The sequence below is a fragment of the Erythrolamprus reginae genome, chromosome 1, assembly GCF_031021105.1.
Source record: "Erythrolamprus reginae isolate rEryReg1 chromosome 1, rEryReg1.hap1, whole genome shotgun sequence".
In the NCBI taxonomy this organism is placed as follows: Eukaryota; Metazoa; Chordata; class Lepidosauria; order Squamata; family Dipsadidae; genus Erythrolamprus; species Erythrolamprus reginae.
The window spans coordinates 282,375,473-282,398,738 of NC_091950.1; positions in this window are offsets into that span (position 1 = coordinate 282,375,473).

Genomic DNA, 23,266 nt, shown 5'->3' on the forward strand with positions numbered 1-23,266 from the left:
GCTGAACCAGGAGCAATCCACCTACTTGGTCTTGCTTTAAAAGATACCATTGACAGTGTATCCTCTAGTACTTAGTGTAAAATATTCAATCATATTGTGCAACTTATCCAAACTATTTGCATTGACAATAACACATTTTATTTCACCTCAAAATTCAGTATTTGAAACCTGGCAACAGAAATTGGATGGTTGTGAACTTTTCTATTTAGCTTAATGACTGTTGGTGTCTGTTATAAAGTTGATAAATTGTTACATACGGTATCCTATAAAGCTTCAATAAAAAGAGAAGTTTATGGTGAACTTCAAAGCATTGTAGATGATAGTTTTGTTTGTTTGTTTACTTTTTATTTATTTAATTTTAAAGCTACCTGAATCCATAGTGAGTAGAAGAAAACAAAGTACAGCAAGAAAAAAAAAAGACAAGTGACCAGAGACAGAACCTCCCAAAGCCCAAAAACTTTCAGTCATAATCCTAGCTCAGGGTCTAGGAAAACAACCAGAGTTGAAGTAACAGACATAAATTGTAAAAGATCAAAGGGTGGGAGCAGTAAGAATGTCTGGAAAGATTATCATTCTACAGGAATAGTATCTTCCCAGGGAATCTCAAGGAACCTTGGAATATGACTACTCTTGCTCACCTTACTGGATGGATAGAAGCCTACAGAGACATGTGGTTCCTCAAATAACTAGGTCGCATGCCATGAAGGGCTTCATGAGGGCTTCTTGAATTGCATCCAGAAGTACAGTACATTAGCAGCCACTGTGGAGATACATACATGTCTTCTGCCTCACATATCCCAATGACCAGTCAGAGCCCACGGAGTCGGACTTCTCCAGGTCCCATCAGCCAAACAATATTGGCTGGCAGGCCCTAGGGGAAGAGCCTTCTCTGTGGCAGCTCTGACCCTGTGGAACCAACTCTCTCTGGAGATTCTCACTGCCCCTCTTCTCCTAGCCTTTTGGAAGGTTCTTAAATCCTACCATTGCTGGCAGGCCTGGGGCCGTTGAGCTTGACATACTGCTCTGGCTGATTGTAGGTTTGATAGTTGATGATTGGTATGATTGTGGCTGTATGTTTCCTTTTAAAAGTTGGGTTCTTTTAGTTGAGTTCTCTGGACTTAGGATGTTTTCTATTGTTTTATATATGTTGTAAGCCACCCCGAGTTTTCAGAGTGGGGCGGCATATACTTCTAAATGAATGAATGAATGAAAAACCAAACCAAACCAAACCAAACCAAACCAAACCAAACCAAAACAAAACAAAACAAAACAAAACAAAACAAACCCAAACAAACCCAAACCAAACCAACCAAACCAAACAAAACCAAACCAAAACAAAACAAAACAAAACAAAACAAAACAAAACAAACCCAAACAAACCCAAACCAAACCAAACGAACCAAACCAAACCAAACCAAACCAAACCAAACCAAAACAAAACAAAACAAACCCAAACAAACCCAAACCAAACCAAACAAACCAAACCAAACCAAACCAAACCAAACCAAAGCAACCAAAGCAACCAAAGCAACCAAAGCAACCAAAGCAAAGCAACCAAAGCAACCAAAGCAACCAAAGCAACCAAAGCAACCAAAGCAACCAAAGCAACCAAAGCAAGCAAAACAAGCAAAACAAACAAAACAAACAAAACAAAACAAAACCAACCAAACAAAACAACCAAGCCAAGCCAAGCCAAGCCAAGCCAAGCCAAGCCAAGCCAAGCCAAGCCAAGCCAAGCCAAACCAAACCAAACCAAACCAAACCAACCAAGCCAAGCCAAGCCAAACCAAACCAAACCAAACCAAAACAAAACAAACCAAAACAAAACAACAACAACAACAACAATAATAATAATAATAATTATTATTATTATTAATTAGATTTGTATGCCGCCCCTCTCCGAAGACTCGGGGCGGCTCACAACAAAATAAACAGTGTACAAATCTAATTTAAATAATACATATTCTGGACAAACCATAATTTCTGAGTGGTCTACAAGGACAACCCCATGTAAAGTAATTCAGTCTAAAGGGGACCAAGACCCCTCTGATTTTGGAACAGATAAACTCTCACAGAGGATTTCTTGGCCATGGCTGTCTCCTATTCTTCTCATTTATGCTCCCATGACCTTGTTCTGAAGAAAACCAAACTTTGTCTTTAGAATCCCCAAATTCATTAAGATTGTTGATGCATTTTGAAAAGAGCTTGAACATGTTTCTTCTTCATGAAACAATGAAGATGAGAAAGCATTGAATTAAATATTTTCTGACCACATGTGTCCTACTTGAAGCTATGGTTATTTGCAAAAGAATTTGGAATTGACAATGGAATATATATCCTATCAAGATATGTATACAGATTGCAGTGAGCTAGGGAAAAAAATTAACATAACAACAGAAAAACAAAACAAAACATAAGCAGCAAAGATAGAAAAATTGTTAGGAAAGGCTGGAGAATTCCAAGCTTGGAGCATTCAAGCAAATTTGCTTGCTTTTCATTATGGACTGCCAAGGAGAAGGTGTGGATGGAAATATGCTTTCATCCCCTCCCCCATTGTTAAAAGTGATTGTTTACTATTGTATGCAGAAGTAGAAGGAAATTTATTCAGATCTGTCGAAGAAGTTGCTTAAATGTTGACAGGGATTTATAGAAACCTAATTGAGCAACATGTTCTCCCATTCCTGATTTATTATTATTAGAACGACCATAAATTTGTTCTAGAATATAATTTATCCATGTCAGAAAAATTCATGCAATATAATTCTCTGGCATGAAGATCCTGTACAAGACCATCAGCTTTCAAAACAACCTTATGAGTGCTGGATTCCGCTCTTAAAAGACCGAAGGAGATCTCCCCCAGCATTTGAGCACTCTAAAAATACTTTGTTGGATTCAGAGGTGGGTTCCTACCAGATCTAACTGGTTCTTTAAAACCATTAGTAAACCAGTGATGACGTCCTGGAGTGGTTCTGTCGGTGCTGGTCCGTGGGTGACGGCATCCTAAATTTTGGTTCTGTGCACACGCAGGAGCTAATTTTTGATTAATTTCCATGAAGGGACGCACTTCCATCATGATGTGAATCAGTGAGGAAGGTAAGTAGGACCTACCCTGGTTAAATTGTGTCTGCACTTGAGAAATACAATTGACAGAAGTTCATAGATCTTTGCAGTGAATTCTGGCTGAACAGAAAATCTATTTCGTGCCTCTCAAATTCCTTCAGTAATGCTGTAACTTTGAGACTTTTCTACTTCAAGTAAGTAATTGTGCCCGTTGTTTTAATCCCTGAATATTATTGATCCACAATGATATTTTAGAGATACACATTGTATGTTACAAAGTAAGGATAAGTGTACTTCTTCGAAAAGTCTTTTTATTGGGTTGAAGCATTGGATATTAGTGAAATGTAACAGAGGTGATTAATAGCCACAAGGAATAACTTATGTGTCAAAAGACATTACTGTGGAGAAGGTGATGTTTCAGAAAGTGTTTGTCTTGGTACAGATCTACAGTTTGTCATAGTTCTGTGACTGATTCATAAGATTTATAATCGTTGTGTGTTAACACTTTTTTTTTACAGATGGGCAACAAGCAGAAATGTAATATCTGAAGCTTTTGCCATCACATAGATATATATGTGGGGAAATCTTGCATTTTGACTTGGGAAGCGTGGACTGGAAAGGAAAGGATTACTAGCCATTCTGGGACAGTATCTTTTTTCCCTTCACTTCAGGTTTTTATTATATGGTCAAGAAAAATATCATCCTGGCCTTTACAATACTTGATATTTGAGGGCCACAAATCTGGTTTTCTGAGATACAGGGACATGTCACAATCTTTCTTAGTTTGGTGACCTAAAAAAGTTGAACAACGTGGCACAAAAGCTATAATGCAATACATTCTGAGAACAGCACATTTTCATTCAATCATCTGTGGATAAATGGTAGTTTGTGCCCGTGATACATAGTTTTTTTTCCTGATTGGATTAGGGAGGGCCCCCTGCTGTCTCACTTTTTTTCATATATTCTTCCAGTTGAAAATTGTGAGAGGAGCTAATAGATTATGATAATCAATAGAATAGAATATATGTTGTTCAGGTTTGAACTGTGGAGTCCATTTAGCTGGCTTTCATGTCTAAGACAGGATTAGAACTACCGGTAACAATTTCCTGGTTTCTAACCTGTAACTTTAACCACTACACTGTATATTGTAGGTCAGGGGTGACAAACTGACACCATCATGGTGGTGTCATGTGACATATCGGGACTTGATTAAACCATCTGTGGGTGTGGCCAGCACATGGCGGATCCAGCCTATGGGTTGGGAGTTTGATGGCCCTGTTGTAGATTATTAATTTGGGGGGGGGGCTTCTGAATCTTTTGGTTCATTTGAGATATTTTGAAATACTTTAGCTGGTAATGCCGTGGGGTTGTAATAGTTGGTTGGTTGTTTCTAAGATGTTTCTTATAGTTTGTGTTTATTTGTTTATTGTATTGTATTGTATTGTATTGTATTTATATGCTGCTCATTCCAAAACGGACTCAGAGTGGCTAACAAGTAAGATAAATACAACAATAGTAAAAGAAAGAAATAGTAAAAAACAATCAGAATAAAATCAATAATATAATAAAACAATAATATCCTAAAAGAACCATATATACACTACTGTTAATCAAATTTGAGGTGTGCCGGAAAATCCAGGTCTTAATGACTTTCCGGAAGACTGGTAGAGTGGGGGCAGTTGATTCTATAGGGTCAAAATGGCCACAGAGAAAGCTCTTCCATGAGGTCCTGTCAACCGACATTGTTGGTTGTGCTATAATGGGTTGAGTGGTCAGACACTTTTTGATAAAATTGAGTTGGCATCCATTATGTGGGAAAATGTTATTTAAGCAGTCTGATTCCTTTTTTCTGATGTTCCTGGTTGCTATAGCACATCTGTATTCATCTAAACAATGTCCCTTTCTTGAGGGAGATTGGGTTGTTATTTTGGTTATGGAATTCTTGGTTAATGTGGATGATTTTGCAATAGATTTGCAGTTCTCATTTGCCATTGTTGCCTCTGCTGATGAAAATATCCAGGAAGATTGCTGTTTTTTCTGTCTTCCCTGATAAATTTTATTTCTTTGAAGATGTTGATTGTTTCATATGTAAGCCTGACTCTGGACAGCTTACAATTCAAAAAATATCTTACAATCACAATGCTAAAAACATTTTAAAACAATCAAAATATGATGTGTCATCTATATAATGGGTCCATAATTTTGGTTGTATGTGTGGGAGTGCTATAGTTTTCAGACACCTCATTACAGTCTTTGATATGAGTCCTGAGAATGGTGATTCCATGGAATTCCTCTGAATTGTTGATATATTTGTTCATTAAACTAAAAGTATGCATTGAGACAGAGATTGATGAAGTTCATGGTTCTGGGTATTTTGATCTGAAGTGTATTTGGCTAGGTTGGACATGTTGTGTAATACTGCTCCTAAGGATTTGTTATAAGAAGTCAAAATCCAACCGCCTCAACTTTAAGTCTCTTTGTAATAGTTACTTTGATCCTCTAGTAAAACCTGTTGCCACACATTAATCTTTCAACTACATGAACAGTAATGCTTTTCTAAGGAACTCCCAACAGCCATTTGTGGTTGGGACAATTTTATCCAAATGTTCCTTTCGAAAAAGAAGAAGAAATAACACTGCTATTTTCCACAGCAATCCCTATGTATCCACAACATGCCAAAAACATATTGAAAGTTTCAAAAGCATAAGAATACATGGCTCTAAGGAGCACAAATAGCAATAAAAGCAACAGCAAGATCACAAGAATCCAACATTCCAATAGTTTAAAAGGTTTTCCCCAAATTAATTCCATAATAAGACCCTCATTATGCATTAGATTCTGTAACCCCCTGATGTTGCACTGCTATCACAATCCTAGTAATGGCATTTTTTTAAACAAGGGTAAAGCAAGAGAGGCTCTTCATCTTACTATTGGCATTAATACTGTACCACTCTTGAAGGATCTTCTCTCTGATGGAGAGAGACATAGGCAGGAACCTTATTTTCCATCCCTGTTGTAGTTACTAGCAGGTTTGACCCATAGAGGAGAATAATTGCATCTTAGAGTTGAACTTTGAAACCCTTGTGCACTCCATGAACTTGGTTGTTTTCTTGCAGACATTTCATTAACAAACTAGGTAACTCTTAAATAATTGGGAAATGAAATGTCAGCAAAAAACCAGCCAAGCTTAGAGAGTACCAAGGATTCCACATAGTAGTTGCTCCGCTTGCCATCACAAGATATCATATTATAATAGTCAAATTAACAAAGATAAAACGAAAATTATAACCAAAAATATGACAAAAGAACAAAATGTCTGCAGAGAGGGGCGGCATACAAATCTAAATAATAAATAAATAAATAAATAAAATATACAACTTGAAAAAAACCTAAATCTACAAATAGTTAAAAAAATTAAATACCTTGGCATTTGGATTTCGGAAAACTGTAACACATTAAAAAAAGATAATTTCGATACATTAACGCAAGACATACAAAAAGACATGGATAAATGGACAAAACTAAATCTATCCTTAATGGGTAAGATTGCTGCAATCAAGTCAAATATACTCCCCAGGTACATATACTTATTTCAAGTAGCCCCAACCAAACTGAATCAAACATTCTTTGAACATCTCCATAAAATAATTCGAAGATTTATCTGGTCCAAAAAGAAAGCAAGAATCAAATTAAAAAACCTACAAGACCACAGATCTAGAGGAGGCTTTGGCCTCCCCAATTTTTTCTTTTATTATCAAGCAACTATTGTAACTAAAATCAGGGATTGGATAACTCTTCGAAATAAGCAACTGCTCATTCTAGAAGGATATGATCTACAAATGGGGTGGCATTCATTCTTAACAATGAACATAAACAAAATTCCAAATTATTTTAAAAAGCACAACATAAGAAATACTTTAATAACAACATGGTCTCAGATTAAAAAAAAGCACTATTTATCAATTCCGAAATGGATATCCCCTAATGAAACCTTAATAAACTCGACTGAAGTTTCCACACCTCAGAACATAACATACTCTAAATTACTTGACTTGGACGACAATATTCTCACCAAAAAAACAATTAGAAGAAAACGGAGTAAATTTAAATTTGTTAACATATATGCAGATTAAAAATAAATATAATCTCCACAAGAACACTTTTGGTTTTCAACATAACAATCCCACAGGACCAAATTCAAAAATGATATCCAAATTATACAGCTATTTACTAAAACAGGACACCATAGAAGAACAAGTCAAAGGAGGTATGATTGCATGGGTGCAAAACTTTGGCTATGTAATAAATCTCCCAGAATGGGAGAAACTATATACAATTAACTATGAACTAACATTAGCAACATCATATAAAGAGAATTTATTCAAAATGATCTATAGATGGCATTTACCACCAGCTAGACTCTCATACATGTACCCTAACATATCTCCGATATGCTGGAAGTACAAAAAGAAAAAGGGAACTTATTATCATCTATGGTGGACCTGTATCTATGCAATAAAATACTGGACAAATACTAAAAAGATAATAGACCAAGTCATATCAATACCGATCACAGCTAAACCGGAATTATTCCTACTAAGCATATTTAGACAAACAATAAAAAAAGAAGATAAATACTTCATTGCACAAATATTAACTGCAGCCAGAATAACATATGCCCAACAGTGGAAACAGGATACGATACCTACATCTACAAATATTATTGCTAAAATTATGGAAAGCGCTGAACTCTCTAAAGTAGGGGTCCCCAACCACCGGGCCGCGGACCAGTACCAGGCCGCGGGGCATGTTGCACCGGTCCGCAGAGTCAGCAGCTGCCGGCCCTCCTGCCGCCGCCCCCTCCCTCCAGCGCTTCTCCTCCCGCCAGGCAAGAGGCCTTGGGAGGCAGGTTCTGCCAGCCACAGGGTGATGGATGGGACAGAGGGGCGGGAAGGACCGGGAGGTTCAAGCCTCTTTTGGCTTCTGCTGCGGCACGCCTTTGTGTTTTTGGCTGGGGGGGAGGCAGGAGGGCCGGCCTGACCCCCTCCCTCCAGCGCTTCACCTCTTGCCGGGCAAGAGGGCTTGGGCCGCAGGTTCTGCCGGCCACAGGGCAATGGCGGGAAAGAGGGGCGGGGAGGACCAGCACCCCCATGCTTAATCCCGTCCCCAACCACACCCCTTTCCGCCCCCACCGGGCCATAGAAAAATTGTCTTGCTGAAACTGGTCCCTGGTGGAAAAAACGTTGGGGATAACTGCTCTAAAATGACGATGGAGCTGCGAAATAAAAAAGAATCAGATTTCTATAAGGCCTGGGAGAAATGGTACCAATGGTTATCTAGAATACGAAGTAATCCAAAAGATGTCTGAGTTCAATTCTACTGATATACCCATACAATTATTGGAAAAAACTAACTCAATTTTAATTTCAATTCTTTACTACTCTCATTTCTTATTTTTCACTGCTTAAAAAGAACGACAAGTCATTAATTTCAAGGTCTGCTATTGAAGCAGACAATTTCTTTTCCTACCCCACCTCCTCCTTAGATTTGTTAAGCTATACAGTGATACCTCATCTTACAAACGCCTCATCATACAAACTTTTCAAGATACAAATCTGGGGTTTAAGATTCTTTTGCGTCTTCTTACAAACTATTTTCACCTTACAAACCCACCGCTGCCGCTGGGATGCCCCGCCTCCAGATGTCCATTGCCAGCGAAGCGCTCATTTTGCGATGCTGGGATTCCCCTGCAGCATCGCAAAAACACAGAAGTCTGGAGGTGGAGTTTCCCATGGAGGGGAGCCTCAGGGCAAAAATGGGTGCTTCAACTGGCAAAGGGGGTGAATTTTGGGCTTGCACACATTAATCGCTTTTCCATTGATTCCTATGGGAAACATTGTTTCGTCTTACAAACTTTTCACCTTAAGAACCTCGTCCCGGAACCAATTAAGTTTGTAAGACAAGGTATCACTGTATATGGTAAAGATAATAAATACGGTCAATGGAATTAAAATTAAGAATGAAACATGAATAGAAATACTGTAACAATATATATATTAAGGAATATAAGGGACCTCTGTAACTCTCTGTAAATTTACCTTAAACTTATTACACTTGTACTTTCCCTTCTCCTCCCCCCCTTTTTTTGATTTTGTACTCCTTTCTCCCCCTTCCCTTTTTATAAAACTAATAAATTATATATATATTTTAAAAAATATAGTCAAATGCAACAAACAGTGTTAAAGATAGTATGGGGCTTGGAGCTAAATTTTATGAATAATGATTCAAGGGCTGGTTATATTTAGCCTAAAAAAAGGAGACGGCTAAGGGGAGGCATGATAGCATTTCCATTACAGTGATCCCTCTATTATCGCGAGGGTTCCGTTCCAAGACCCCTCGCGATAATCGATTTTTCGCGATGTAGGGTTGCGGAAGTAAAAACACCATCTGCGCATGCGCGCCCTTTTTTCTATGGCCGCGCATGCGTAGATGGTGGAGTTTGCGTTCCCCGCCGCCCACGCAAAGGGGAAACCCCGATTCGGCTCCTCGCTGCTGCTGTGCTACCGAGCAGATCAGCTGCTGGGCGGCCGAAGGAACCTTCCCTGGGTCTTCCCCCTCTTGCTGGCGGGCAGGCGAGCGGCGGGCATCAGCGAGGATCCGGGGTTTCCCCTTTGCGTGGGCGGCCGGGAAGACCCAGGTTGGGGGTTCGGGGGGGTGCTGGGAAGCCCCCCAGGCCGGCTGCGACCTTTTAAAACAGCCGCGCCACTTCCCAGCTGAGTCCTGAAGCCAAACGCAGAAGTTCGCCTTTGGCGTTTGGCTTCAGGACTCAGCTGGGAAGCGCCGCGGCTGTTTTAAAAGGTCGCAGCCGGCCTGGGGGGCTTCCCAGCACCCCCCCGAACCCGGGTTGGGGGTTTGGGGGGTGCTGGGAAGCCCCCCAGGCCGGCTGCGACCTTTTAAAACAGCCACGCCGCTTCCCAGCTGAGTCCTGAAGCCAAACGCGGAAGTTCACCTTTGGTGTTTGGCTTCAGGACTCAGCTGGGAAGCGCCGCGGCTGTTTTAAAAGGTCGCAGCCAGCCTGGGGGGCTTCCCAGCACCCCCCTGAACCCGGGTTGGGGGTTCGGGGGGGTGTTGGGAAGCCCCCCAGGCCGGCTGCGACCTTTTAAAACAGCCACGCCGCTTCCCAGCTGAGTCCTGAAGCCAAATGTGGAATTTCGCCTTCGGCGTTTGGCTTCAGGACTCAGCTGGGAAGCGGCGCGGCTGTTTTAAAAGGTTGCAGCCGGCCTGGGGGGCTTCCCAGCACCCCCCCAAACCCGGGTTGGGGGTTCGGGGGGGTGCTGGGAAGCCCCCCAGGCCGGCTGCGACCTTTTAAAACAGCCGCGCCACTTCCCAGCTGACTCCCGAAGCCAAACCCGGAAGTGGTTTTTTTTTTAATTAATATTTTTTTAAAAATTGCGATATAGCGTTTCGCGAAGATCGAGATCGCGAAACTCGAGGGATCACTGTATTTGATGAGCTTTCATAGGGAAGAGTATTTACAAAGCTCTGTGGGTAGAACAGGAGCGAATGGTTGAAAGCTATCTAGAGGGAAATTCAAATTTGAAACAAGGAGGAAATTCCTGACTATAAGACTTATTGACCAGTGAATAGCCTGATTACTGGAGTGGTGGGTGTTCCAACACTAAAGATTTTAAAGCAAAGGGTGGGTAATCGTTCATCTGGGATGATATGAAGGACCAGAAGACCAACAAGTTCTCTTCTATCCCTGCACAACTATGATGTTATATTCATATTCTAGCATAGTGTATCAGATCATATGTAAGGTCATGTGATATTGCTGGGCAGACTTTTCTAGGATAGCTGATCTATGCTGATCTGATTTTTGATTGACGCCCAAACTTTTTTCCAACCATCCTTTATCTCTTTCCCCTTCCTTATTTTATAAATTATCACTTCCTTCTGCAACTTTTATTTATTTATTTAGTCTTTGTCCAATATACGATACATATGGAATGAAATAGACATTAAGTAGTATATATAGGGATAGTAAGTAAAAAAGAAGAGGAGTGGATGAGAGGGAGAGAATATATAGGATATATGAGAAAAGGAAAGGTAATTGGACAGGGGACGTTAGGCACATCAGTGCACTTATGTACTCCCCTTACTGGCCTCTTAGGAACCTGGAGAGGTCAATCATGGAGAGTCTAAGGGAGAAATGTTGGGGGTTGGGAGTAGACACAATAGAGTCCGGTAATGAGTTGCTAGTCTAGTGAGTAGGATAGGAGATTGTGTGCTCCAAGCATTTTCCCATGCAGATTAAATTGTACAATATCTATATATGGTGATTGCCAAATGCCCCGATTTAGAGAGGTTCATTTGGTAATTGTGCTCTTTGCTATGTGCCTGTTGTGCGTACAAGATAAAGATCAATATAACTTAGGGAGATGGGCCAGAAACAGCCTATTTAATTGGAATTAAATACAGTGAGAATGATGACATGGTGTTAAAGTACCAGGAAAGGATGCATGTGTTTTCCTGCTGCATATTTCATAATGTTCAAATGCTCAATTCATTTGATTATCCCTATGGTATTATCGTATGGAAGCAGCTTTTGAAATTAATGTTCTCATATTGCCTATTCTATATCTCCAGTATCCTGTTGAACATTTTAATTCTTCCAAAGTATCAGCCCTACACACAGTGGTGTTATTCAGAACCTTGTAGTTTGTTTCCAATGGCCTGCAGACATATTTCAAATTGTTAAATACACTTTCCAGTTTTTCTATTTATCCGTGTGACTCGAAGCTTTGCAGTCCTCTGCAGTCAGGTAAACACAGAAAGAGCAATATTGATACAAGACTTTTACAGGACAATTAAACAAGTCATGAAAGAACTTTAGTTCCTAAAGCCACTATGAGTAGAAGATGTTAGTCAGTACCCTTTATTCAGTTTTGCCTTGAAGGATTTTTAACATTGGTAGCAATGCCATAATTTCCACATCTTACCTTGCTTTTAATACTCCTGTTTTAGTAAGACACACCGTTGGTCCAATTAGCTTCATACTGTATTATTATTATTATTATTATTATTATTATTATTATTATTATTATTATTAATTAGATTTGTATGCCGCCCCTCTCCGAAGACTCGGGGTGGCTCACAACAGTAATACAAAAATAATATAACAGTGAGACAAATCTAATATTAAAATAAAACATATCTAAAACCCCAACAATTTAAAACCATACAACACAGTAGATATTTTAAGTTGCTAAACAACAGTTCTAGTCCCTCAGTGCAGAGTTTCTCTCCAAAAGGATGTTAAAACTCATATCTGCAGGGAAATAAGTAATCCTTGCACTTTTTAATCACATCTCTAGACACCTTTTCCCTAATGATTTCTTCTTATTTAAAATAGGACAAATGTTTCTTGTATGGATTGCTAGATATTGCCATCTCTTCTTGCTTCTTCGTCATGGAAACAGAAGTTAGGGCTGCAGTTAGGACTAAAACAATACCAACATCTGAGAGAGCAACTTAAAAATGAGCCTTAACAAGAATTAAACCCAACTTGGATAAAAGCAGCCACAAGCAATGTTTTAGTGGGCAACACATATGCATCTGAAAATTAATTAATTAAATTAGAAGAAATGGATGAACAAATCTTATCCTTTTGGTTGATTCTCTCTGAAGGAGAAATTCCCATCATTGCCAAAATGATATTTTGATGTTTAGAATATGTGCGTATACAGGTTCAATGCCTATGTGTTTCTGGTTCCTTCCTACAACTCTGACTGATCTTCAGAAAGGCAACATTATTTATCTTTCCTTTAGGTTGATAGGGGGCATTTATTTCTTCAGATCCAGCACTGCTCGTGGAAAGCCGGACATACAATGGATAAAGAGGACTATTGGTTTGAAAGAGGAGTAAAAGAGCCCATTTATGTTAAAACTGAGCAGCCTTCTCTCAACAGAGGGGTAAGGGTTCAATATCCCCATCCCTGTGACTACAACACAGTCCTTTCAGCAGTTCCAAGAAGGTTCCACACCCATTTGCACTCTGATTTAAATCACAGGTACCATGTTTTGTCCAAAATAAGACCCTGTCTTGTATTTTTTGAACCCTGAAATAAGCGCCTGGCCTTATTTTTGGGGATATCTTATTATTTTGGTGCAAGACGGGGTTCCTCTTGCCATCTTACCTGATTTCCAGCTTTGTCTCCCTAACCTTAACCAGAGGAAATGGTGGGGATGGGCTGCACATGTGGTTAAATATTTTTGTGGAGGGCTTATTTTTAGGGGAGGACTTATTTTCAGGAAAACACAGTAACCCCCCAACTTGCCTCAACAGAGAGGGTGCTAACAAGCAGATGATTGTAAAGTTCCCTCCATCCCTATCCTTCAATCTCCCTTCCCAATCCTATCACACCTGATGAAGTTTCTTCTTCATTCTCAAAGGAAAAAAAAAAGTCCAGTTGCTTTTTTGAAAAAACGCCTTGGAGAGAACTATGACCTGGATGATTGGGAATCTCAGGACATATTCTGTTCCAATCTCTTATTTTTATTTTATTTATTTATTTATTTATTTTGTCCAATACATAATACACATTGAAGAGAATAGATATGTAGTAATATAAATGAAGAAAAGGAAAGAAGAAAAGATATAAAAGTATAGGAGATCATATATGTAAGGAAGAAAAGATAAATGAGATAAGGAGAGACAATTGGACAGGGGACGGAAGGCACACTGGTGCACTTATGCACGCCCCTTACTGACCTCTTAGGAACCTGGAGAGGTCAATCCTGGATAGTCTAAGGGAAAAATGTTGGGGGTTAGGGGTTGACACTACTGAGTCAGGTAACGAGTTCCACGCTTCGACAACTCGGTTGCTGAAGTCATATTTTTTGCAGTCTAGTTTGGAGCGTTTAATATTAAGTTTGAATCTGTTGCATGCTCTTGTGCTGTTGCGATTGAAGATGAAGTAGTCATTGACAGGTAGAACGTTGCAGCATATGATTTTGTGGGCAATACTTAGATTGTGTTTTAGGCGTCATAGTTCTAAGCTTTCTAGACCTAGGATTGATAGTCTGCTTTTGTAGGGTATTCTGTTTTGAGTGGAGGAGTGAAAGGCTCTTCTGGTGAAGTATCTTTGGACATTTTCAAGGGTGTTGATAGCCGAGATGTGGTATGGGTTCCAGACAGATGAACTATATTCAAGAATGGGTCTGGCAAAAGTTTTGTAGGCTCTGGTGAGTAGTGTGAGATTGCCGGAGCAGAAGCTGCATAGGATCAGGTTAACAACTTCTCCATCTCTTCCCATCTACATCTTAAATGTATCCTCAGTTCTCGTTTACAATAAATCTGCAATGAATATATCCTTTATTAACTAATAGATGTAATAACAATGTTTGGTGGTCCAAGATCTGGTGAATATTCTTCCAAAAAGTCCATCAGCCTTCTCAGTCTTTTGAACTATTCTGGCTGAGAAAAACAACCCAGGATTGAGGCCTTTACTTGTTCTCACATCTTGAAGCACTCAGAAAAATCCAATCCTTGACTTTCTGTGCAAAGGGAAAACAAGCCACCACCATTCCACTTTCAGCTTTAATATTATTCCCCAACATTTTTCTTTCCATGTATTTTGAGTAGCTTTTCCTGTCCCCAACAGTTTTATGTGAGGAGGCAAAGTGTGTTTTGTCTTCTGCTTTCATGGTTGTAGAATTTTCTGCTTAGGACCTGCTGCCAAGGAACACAAGAGTCAAAGCTTGACTTGGCAAACTCTTTGCCTGGCATTGTTAGACTAACAATTCCCCAAAGGAGCTTGGGCATGTTTGATATTCAGTTTTATTTCTAGGTAATATTGTGTGTCACAGGAGTTGGCTCAAGATATCTAGACAGGATATTTTTAGTCAGGCTACTTTCCTCGTGCTTGTTATTTGATTTGAACCTATGGACATGTCTGCATTTTGCTTACTTTAGGTTTTGGATCACCATTCTGCTACACGGACAGTCTCAAGTTCGCATGGATTGCTGTGATCGTGGCAGATAGAAAAATGGAAGCACAGTCATAGCAATAGCACTTAGACTTACTGTATATAAAGCTTGACGGTGCTTTACAGCCCTGTCAAAGTGGTTTACAGAGTCAGCACAATCTGACTCTTCATTTTACTTACCTTGGAAAGATGGAAGGCTGAGTCAAACATGAGACGGTGAGAACTGAACTGCTGGCAGTCGGCAGAATTCGGCTGCAATACTGCATTCTAACCGCTGTGCCACCAACTCATAAAATGATTTTAGGGACACACACATCCATGACAGTCCACAATTCAATCTAAGTTGGACTATATGATTGCTTCATCTACTATACAGTCTTTGCTCTGATTGGAAGCAATAACACAAGATAGCAAATGCTGGGGATCTTTTAAATGTGACAAATATCCCCTGCCACTGAGCTTTGTTCTACACACTTCTCTAAGAAATGACAGCATATTCGGAAGAAAACTCAGCAGCAGAAGACCTGAATCCCAAAGATGGAACCTCTCCTTGATTCAGTGATGATCTCCTATGGGTATGTTCATGTACGCAGAACTGGTAGAAAAATTTTGAATTTTTTTTCTTTTTTTCCTTTCTGGGCTCTGGGTATGTTTTTCCTATCACAGCAAATGAGGTTGAATGTGTATAATTTTGGAAGAGCTGTGTGTGTACATACACTTTATATAGTAGATACTGTATATTTCTGTGTGCTTGTGTGTAATATGTATGTACACATATGGCATATATGCATAGAACTAAATAGTATATTTTGGATGTTCAGTAATAGTAAGGGAAATTGTATCTCTTTGAGGCAAGGAGAGGCCAGGCACCCTAACCCTAAAACAAACTCAAACCCTGGACATGAGTGACGTCAAGTGGGCCACCTTTAAGCCAGTCACATGACCTTTAAGGCATCCCAGTCACATGATCATCAAGTCACTCCCACCTGGTCACATGGTTGGCAAGCCACACCAACAAAATAAGCTACACCCACAGTGTGGTAGTAAACTTTTTTTGCAGCCCTTCACTGTCCTAGTCCCATTCCTAATATCATCAGGTATCTACAACTTCTTAAACCCTGAAGAGCTATGCTTAAAAGTGGAAAGGAGTACTTCTATAACATCCATCTGCTCTGAGCAAACAATTTCTGGATTTGCAGGGTTGCCTTCAGCTTCCAGGCTCTCCTTGAAAAGACTTGGTTTAAGGAGCTGTAGACAGTTGATATGTTAAGATCAATGTGCTTTCCAAAGCACCTTTTTGCTTTTGATTATGAAGCACTGCACAGCCCTAAAAGTTGCTACTTGCACGTGTCAACAATACTGGGCTTGACTGTTGAATGGTTTGACTCAACAGAAAACAAATGTCAAGTGTTCCTTTTCTGAAGAGGAAAACAAACAGGCACACACAATTGACTTTCAACAATGGATGTAATAATCTCTTCCACAAAATTCCATCCTTTCTTTTACAAGCATGTAACTTGTGACCAGGTGTTTTGTTACTCTCGAATTCATAATTTGCTGGGCAATGTTTTTCATATATCCTGCTCAAAAAAATAAAGGGAACACTCAAATAATACATCTTAGATCTGAATGAATGAAATGTTCTCATTGAATACTTTGTCCTGTACAAAGTTGAATGTACACAACATCATGTCAAATTGATTGTCAATCAGTGTTGCTTCCTAAGTGGACAGTTTGATTTCACAGAAGTTTGATTTACTTGGAGTTATATTCTGTGTGTGTTTCCTTTATTTTTTTTGAGCAGTGTATTTTTTACAAGTTTCATTTGCAATTTTGATTTGTTAAAAGATTTCCATTAGAAAAAATGGTTGTTTATGTTTTCCAAGACTTTGAGATCCAACAGATGATGCACACTATAGTATGGGGAAAAATGACTCCAGCATTTATGAGAATTCAGGCCACTTAGAAGTAATAGGAAATCTTGAGTTAATTCCAGTACTATTTTTTTAAAAAAGTTTTCCCCTAAGGAACAAATCTAATATGACGCACTAATATACAACTTGATTTGCAAGAGCATGTCTTTAAAGCTCTGGGTTAAAAGAAATAATATTCAGGCTAAATTTACCAATTACATTTTAAATTATGTAATTTGCTTGCATCACTTCATCTATGATCCAAATGTAGCACATGTCTCACTATAGAGAGTCAATCTTCCATTTTCAAGTAACCCAGTTAGTGGAACACGGTGGCTGATATGGTTAGGACGTTGGGTTGGAGGTAATGTAAGTCCATGTTTGAGACCCAAGTGCTGCCATGGGTTGGGGTGACCTCTCATCCTTCACTCTAGCTCCTGCCAGGGACATAAGGAGAAGGCAAGAGGGCGATGGCGGTGGCAACGATGCTCTGGCCTGGCAGCGGTGCATTCCCTGTCATGTGTCATCTTGGAGCATGGTCTCCAGGCTGATGAGATATTTGGTGGGGCAGGGAGAAAGTGACTCTGCCTGGAAAGATGGCAGATAAATGCGCTGGGCAGGCTCTAAGCCTTGCCAGGAAGGTAGACTGGGCCCATGCGCTCCCACTGCACTGACCCCTCAGACTCTGGCTGTCTCCCGGTAAGTTCATGGGAAGTGGCAGAAGGCAGAGCTGGGCAGGGCAGAGCCATTGGTGCAACAGCATCCAGTAAGGAAGGCCAGGCGGGGAGGCGTGACCAGTGATGGGCTCCTATGGGATTGGTCAGAAATGCAGTTCCGGTAACAAAATTTGGAGCTCCACTCCAGAGCACCCTATTTGCACTGAAAGATGTTGAAACAAAATGCATAAGCCACGCCCACAGTGTGGTAGTAAAAATTTTGGTAGCCCATCACTGGATGTGGCCAATTGCCTCATTCATGGTGCTGTGGGGTGGATGAGTTGGAAGAAGCGTGGTTGAGTGGGGCCTGGGCTTATTGTGCCTTTTCTTACCCAGCTCTCCATCTCAGAGGGACATGCATCTCCCTTAACAATCCTCCATACAAACTGCCTGCCCCATTTCTGATAATGAGGAGGGGAGGGGGTTGCTGTAGAAAAGGCCACCCTCCTGCCATTCCTCCTGCGCTGGCTCCAAAGAAGCTAACTGGCTTCTAACCAGTAATGTGCAGCCATACTGTGGATGTGGCTTATTTTGTGGATGTGGCTTAATGGTCATGTGACTGGGTAGGAATGGTTTGCCAGCCATGTGATGAGGTGGGAGTGGCTTGAACGATCATCATTGTTCAAGTGAACTGTTAAGTCCTTGACTTACAACCTCAACCAGTGTCTCTCTCTGGGGTGATAATTTGCTTTGTGTTTCTGGGAGGGTTGCATGGAAGTCAGCCAAGCATGGCTGGGCTACAGGTGCTCTCCTTCCTGGGTTGCCCCCTACCTCAAGCTGGGTAGCTAGGCGAATGGGTGCCGATTAGCTGTTGAAAAAAGAGGGGGAAAGAAATGGGCCTCCTGCAACTCCTGCTGGTGGAGAAAGAGGATGGGAGGGGGGGATAGTCAGCTGGAGCTGGGCACACAGCTTCATTTCCGCCAGTGGAACTATGTTCCACTGCCTCCTAGCCTGCTGCCCACCCCTGCTTCCAACCCAGCACTGCGGGCCAAGTTCACAAAGTAATGCTGGTGGTCAAGTGCGTCGATGGCCATTTGAGAAGCCAGTGGGCTGTCTTGGAGCCCCAAGCACCATGGAGCCAGCATGGGTGGAAGGCAGCCTTTTCTGCAACATCTTTGAATCACCCTGCAAGGGTGGGGGGTTCTGCCTTTGCAGAAACACAGTGGGTATATGTGCAGCAGCCCTGGGACATCACTTTGCCTTTCTGTCACCTCTCTCAGTGTCTGCCGCCTGCCCACCAAGGACCGCTTGCCCATCCACTGGCTGGATCAGGCTGGATGCCAACCTCCGAAGGCAAGAAGGCATGGGGGACTACTGGGAGAGCTGCATGGAAGTCGGCCAAGCATGGCTGGGCTACAGGTACCCTCATCACCCAAACATTTCTCTTCCTTTCCTGCCTTTAACTATATTTCCTTTGATTAGTAGATTATAATGTGTGTTTGTCTCTCTCCCTCTCCCTCCCTCCTCTTTCATCTATCTATCCACTTAGGTATATCTCCTACTGCAGAATTTATATCTATAGAGAATATATATATAGATTACATATGCACATACACACACACATGCACATACACACACAGTCATACTAAGTAATAATACAATACAAGGGAGACTTTAACAAGTAAACAGTTTAATATTGAAACCTCTAGTGTATCAATTATTTTGATGTGAGTTGCAATGTTTTTTTAATGTTATACTCAGCTTTGAATGGAAAACAAAGCTTAAATAAATTTAGGCTGTACTGTTGCCATCTTGGCAAAATCATGAAACCGCATCTCATTTCCTTTGGCCATATCATGCGGGGGAATTTAATGGAGAAAGCAATTAAGTTTGGAAGAGCTCGTGGTAAAAGGAAACCAAGCTGTCAAAGATCACAGTGGCTGGAGACCATCAAAGCTGACTCCAACCAGGACAAAGAAAAGTTCAGAGAAGTAGTGCAAGATTTTAAGATGTGGAGAGAATTTTCCCATAGAATCACCAAGTCAGGTATGACTGAATGGACACCGTCATCATCATCATTGACATCACCTTAAATTGTAATTAAAACTGATAGCATATTCTTTCTTTCTCCTTTCCATTCTCAATATTCCTAGGTATTAAAATAATAGAAGACAAACAGTTTTTAAACATATTATATAAGCATCAATGTATAGAAAAAACACAATGTACTACCGTAAGACTAAGTAAGAAAAATTAATAACTACATTATTAGCACACAATATATTAATATTATTGTATTAATATTATAGTATTGTATTGGCAGTTCTGTGTTAGCAAAAACTTCAGAAAACTTCAGAAGAAAAGGATTTAGGGGTAGTGATTTCTGACAGTCTCAAAATGGGTGAACAGTGCAGTCAGGCGGTAGGGAAAGCAAGTAGGATGCTTGGCTGCATAGCTAGAGGTATAACAAGCAGGAAGAGGGTATATTATGATCCCGCTATATAGAGTGCTGGGGAGACCACATTTGGAATACTGTGTTCAGTTCTGGAGACCTCACCTACAAAAAGATATTGACAAAATTGAACGGGTTCAAAGACGGGCTACAAGAATGGTGGAAGGTCTTAAGCATAAAACGTATCAGGAAAGACTTAATGAACTCAATCTGTATAGTCTGGAGGACAGAAGGAAAAGGGGGGACATGATCGAAGCATTTAAATATGTTAAAGGGTTAAATAAGGTCCAGGAGGGAAGTGATTTTAATAGGAAAGTGAACACAAGAACAAGGGGACTCAATCTGAAGTTAGTTGGGGGAAAGATCAAAAGCAACATGAGAAAATATTATTTTACTGAAAGAGTAGTAGATCCTTGGAACAAACTTCCAGCAGACATGGTAGATACATCCACAGTAACTGAATTTAAACATGCCTGGGATAAACATATATCCATCCTAAGATAAAATACAGAAAATAGTATAATAGTATAGGGGCAGACTAGATGAGGTCTTTTTCTGCCGTCAGACTTCTATGTTTCTATGTTTCTATTAAGGGGGAGAAGGAGAATTAACATTGCTTTTTTAAGAGCACTATATCTAGAAAGTTAATTCTAAATCTGAATATATACAATCTGTTAAATAATTTTTCCACATTTATCTAATGTTAGATAATACATGACTGAAAGACATAAAATGCCTAATTTTAGGGCAATACTTCACACAGAACTATTTCTCCCTCCAAAATTTCTTATCAGTTTGTACATTAATATCAATGATTTCAGTTTGTATATTAATATCAATGATTTCAACCAGTCTTTCCCTCATTTGGTGGAATAGTTGATGAAATGGGTGCCATTCATTGTCAGAGTGTGGACTATGACATGTTCTCACTTCTGTTGTGGGGAGGGATTTTTTTTTTACTTGGGTCCTAGTATCCTGATTGCTCATTCATTTTGTTTACATATATATGATTCCAGAATTTTTATATCTGGAGAAGATCTGGGCATAGTAGAGCTAATGGTTCTGAATGGAAGGTGATACAATAAAGGAAATTGAACAGAGTGTTAAATGTGATTGGGATGCTTTGAGCAAGCTAGCATCATTTTCATGCTAGCTCGCTATGCCTGAAAAGAAAAGTTTTCGATCAGTGTGTGCTACCTGCTCTAAGATATGCTGGTGAAGCATGGACACTAAGCTTGCAATCAATACAAAAGCTACGAATGGTGCATGGAAAGAGCCATGGAAAGATACATGCTCGGCATCACAAGACAAGATAGAAAGATCAGCACATGGTTTAAAGAACAAACAAAAGTAGATGATACCATCAAGAGACTAAAAGATTTGAAATGGAAATGGGAAGATTACATAGCAAGAAGAACTGATGGCAATTGGACTAAGGCAGTCATAGAATGGATCCCATTTGATTAAGGAGACCTAAAACAAGATGGATCAATGACATCAGCAAGTATTGCAGGTCCAATTGGCAAAAGACGGCTCAGGGCCATATTGGTTGGAAATATTGCCTTTCATTGCATTGCGAAAGACACCTTCATCCTACAGTGGATGGACAATGGCTAAAATGATGATGATGATTATGATATATGATTTGAAGTAGGCATTTTATATAAAAGCACCTTCCTTCCATGGTAAAACTCATTTAAAATTAGCTTGATAATTGAACATCGTAGATCCCGGGCATTTATTGTACTTGATCACTGAGGAGGCATTTGGACAGCCCACTCCAAGGAGTGAGTGAAGGGTAGCACATTTTAATCTACCCCATTTTGAGGCAATTTATCTTTTGGCTTTTTAAAAATTAACAAATGAATATGTGATTTTCTGCGACATTTAATATTCTTCTTTTGAAAAAAGGCTTTATTGCAAACAATACAATAAATAATACAGAGAATATTTTCTCCTGTTATTTTAAATCAGTTGCAACAGTTTGCATTTGTTGAATAGATGGGGAAAGCCTTCATATTTCATTCTGTGATCATTTGAAATTAGATTCAGCACAGTGTCAATTCCCTTTAACCTTCATTTTTCAGATAGGTTTCTGGATGATTCTGCCAGTTCAAACATTGGATGACACGGGAAGAAAGGACTTAACTACTGTTAGTCTTCAAAGAAAATATGCAGCAATAATAAGAAATTTTTCTCATGGCAAAGAAATCAAGGGAGTGCTCTCTAATTTTAAAGACCAATCCACAATCTTTTTAATCCATACCAATTTAGTAAAGATACAGCTGATTTACCACTCATATGCCTGACAAACCTTATTAAATTGACTTCAGCTTTAGAGTGGAATAGGACCATGTGATGGATCCATCCATCTCTTTCTGCCACAATGGTATGGAAATAATATTTTCTCTATTATGTTTTTCATTTCTGTGAACTTATTCCTTTGGGTTATTTCTGGCAGCAGCTGGGTGACCATCTGTGCTTAAGAGCTAAGAAGGGTTAGTCTAGGTTAATACTTGGATGGGACATTGTATGGCTTTAGGTAAGCGAGAAACTTGAAATAACATTTTAGAAGGTTTCTTCCAGAGTCAGAAACAAAAGTTCATATTATATACGAACCTTTTGTGTTAAAAAGCTATATTTCTAAATTAAACATGAAGAATGTCAACTCCTACATAATAAAAGGTTTTCTCCATCTTTTCAAACAACAATGTCTCTCTGTTGAAGGTGCAATAGGCCAAATATGTCTTGCATCAGTAATAATATGATTATTGGGCATCCTCCTCGACCCACAGCTCACATTAGAGAAACATCTTTCAGCTATGGCGAGGGGGGCATTTGCCCAGGTCCGCCTGGTGCACCCTATTTGGACAAGGACTCACTGCTCACAGTCACTCATGCCCTCATCACCTCAAGGCTCGACTACTGTAACGGTCTCTACATGGGGCTACCTTTGAAAAGTGTTTGTAAACTTCAGATCGTGCAGAATGCAGCTGAGTAGACCAGAAAAAGAAGCAGGAGATACTATTCCTTGGAGAAGCATGTTATCATTGTCCAGATGAAACACTCATCTGGCCAAAGCATATAAACCTGGCAAGAATTCTTATGCCAGTTTATGCACAGGAAACAAGTAATGGAAGGTTGCAGCCAGTGAATGGCTACCAAAATTTTTACTACCACACTGTGGGCGTGGC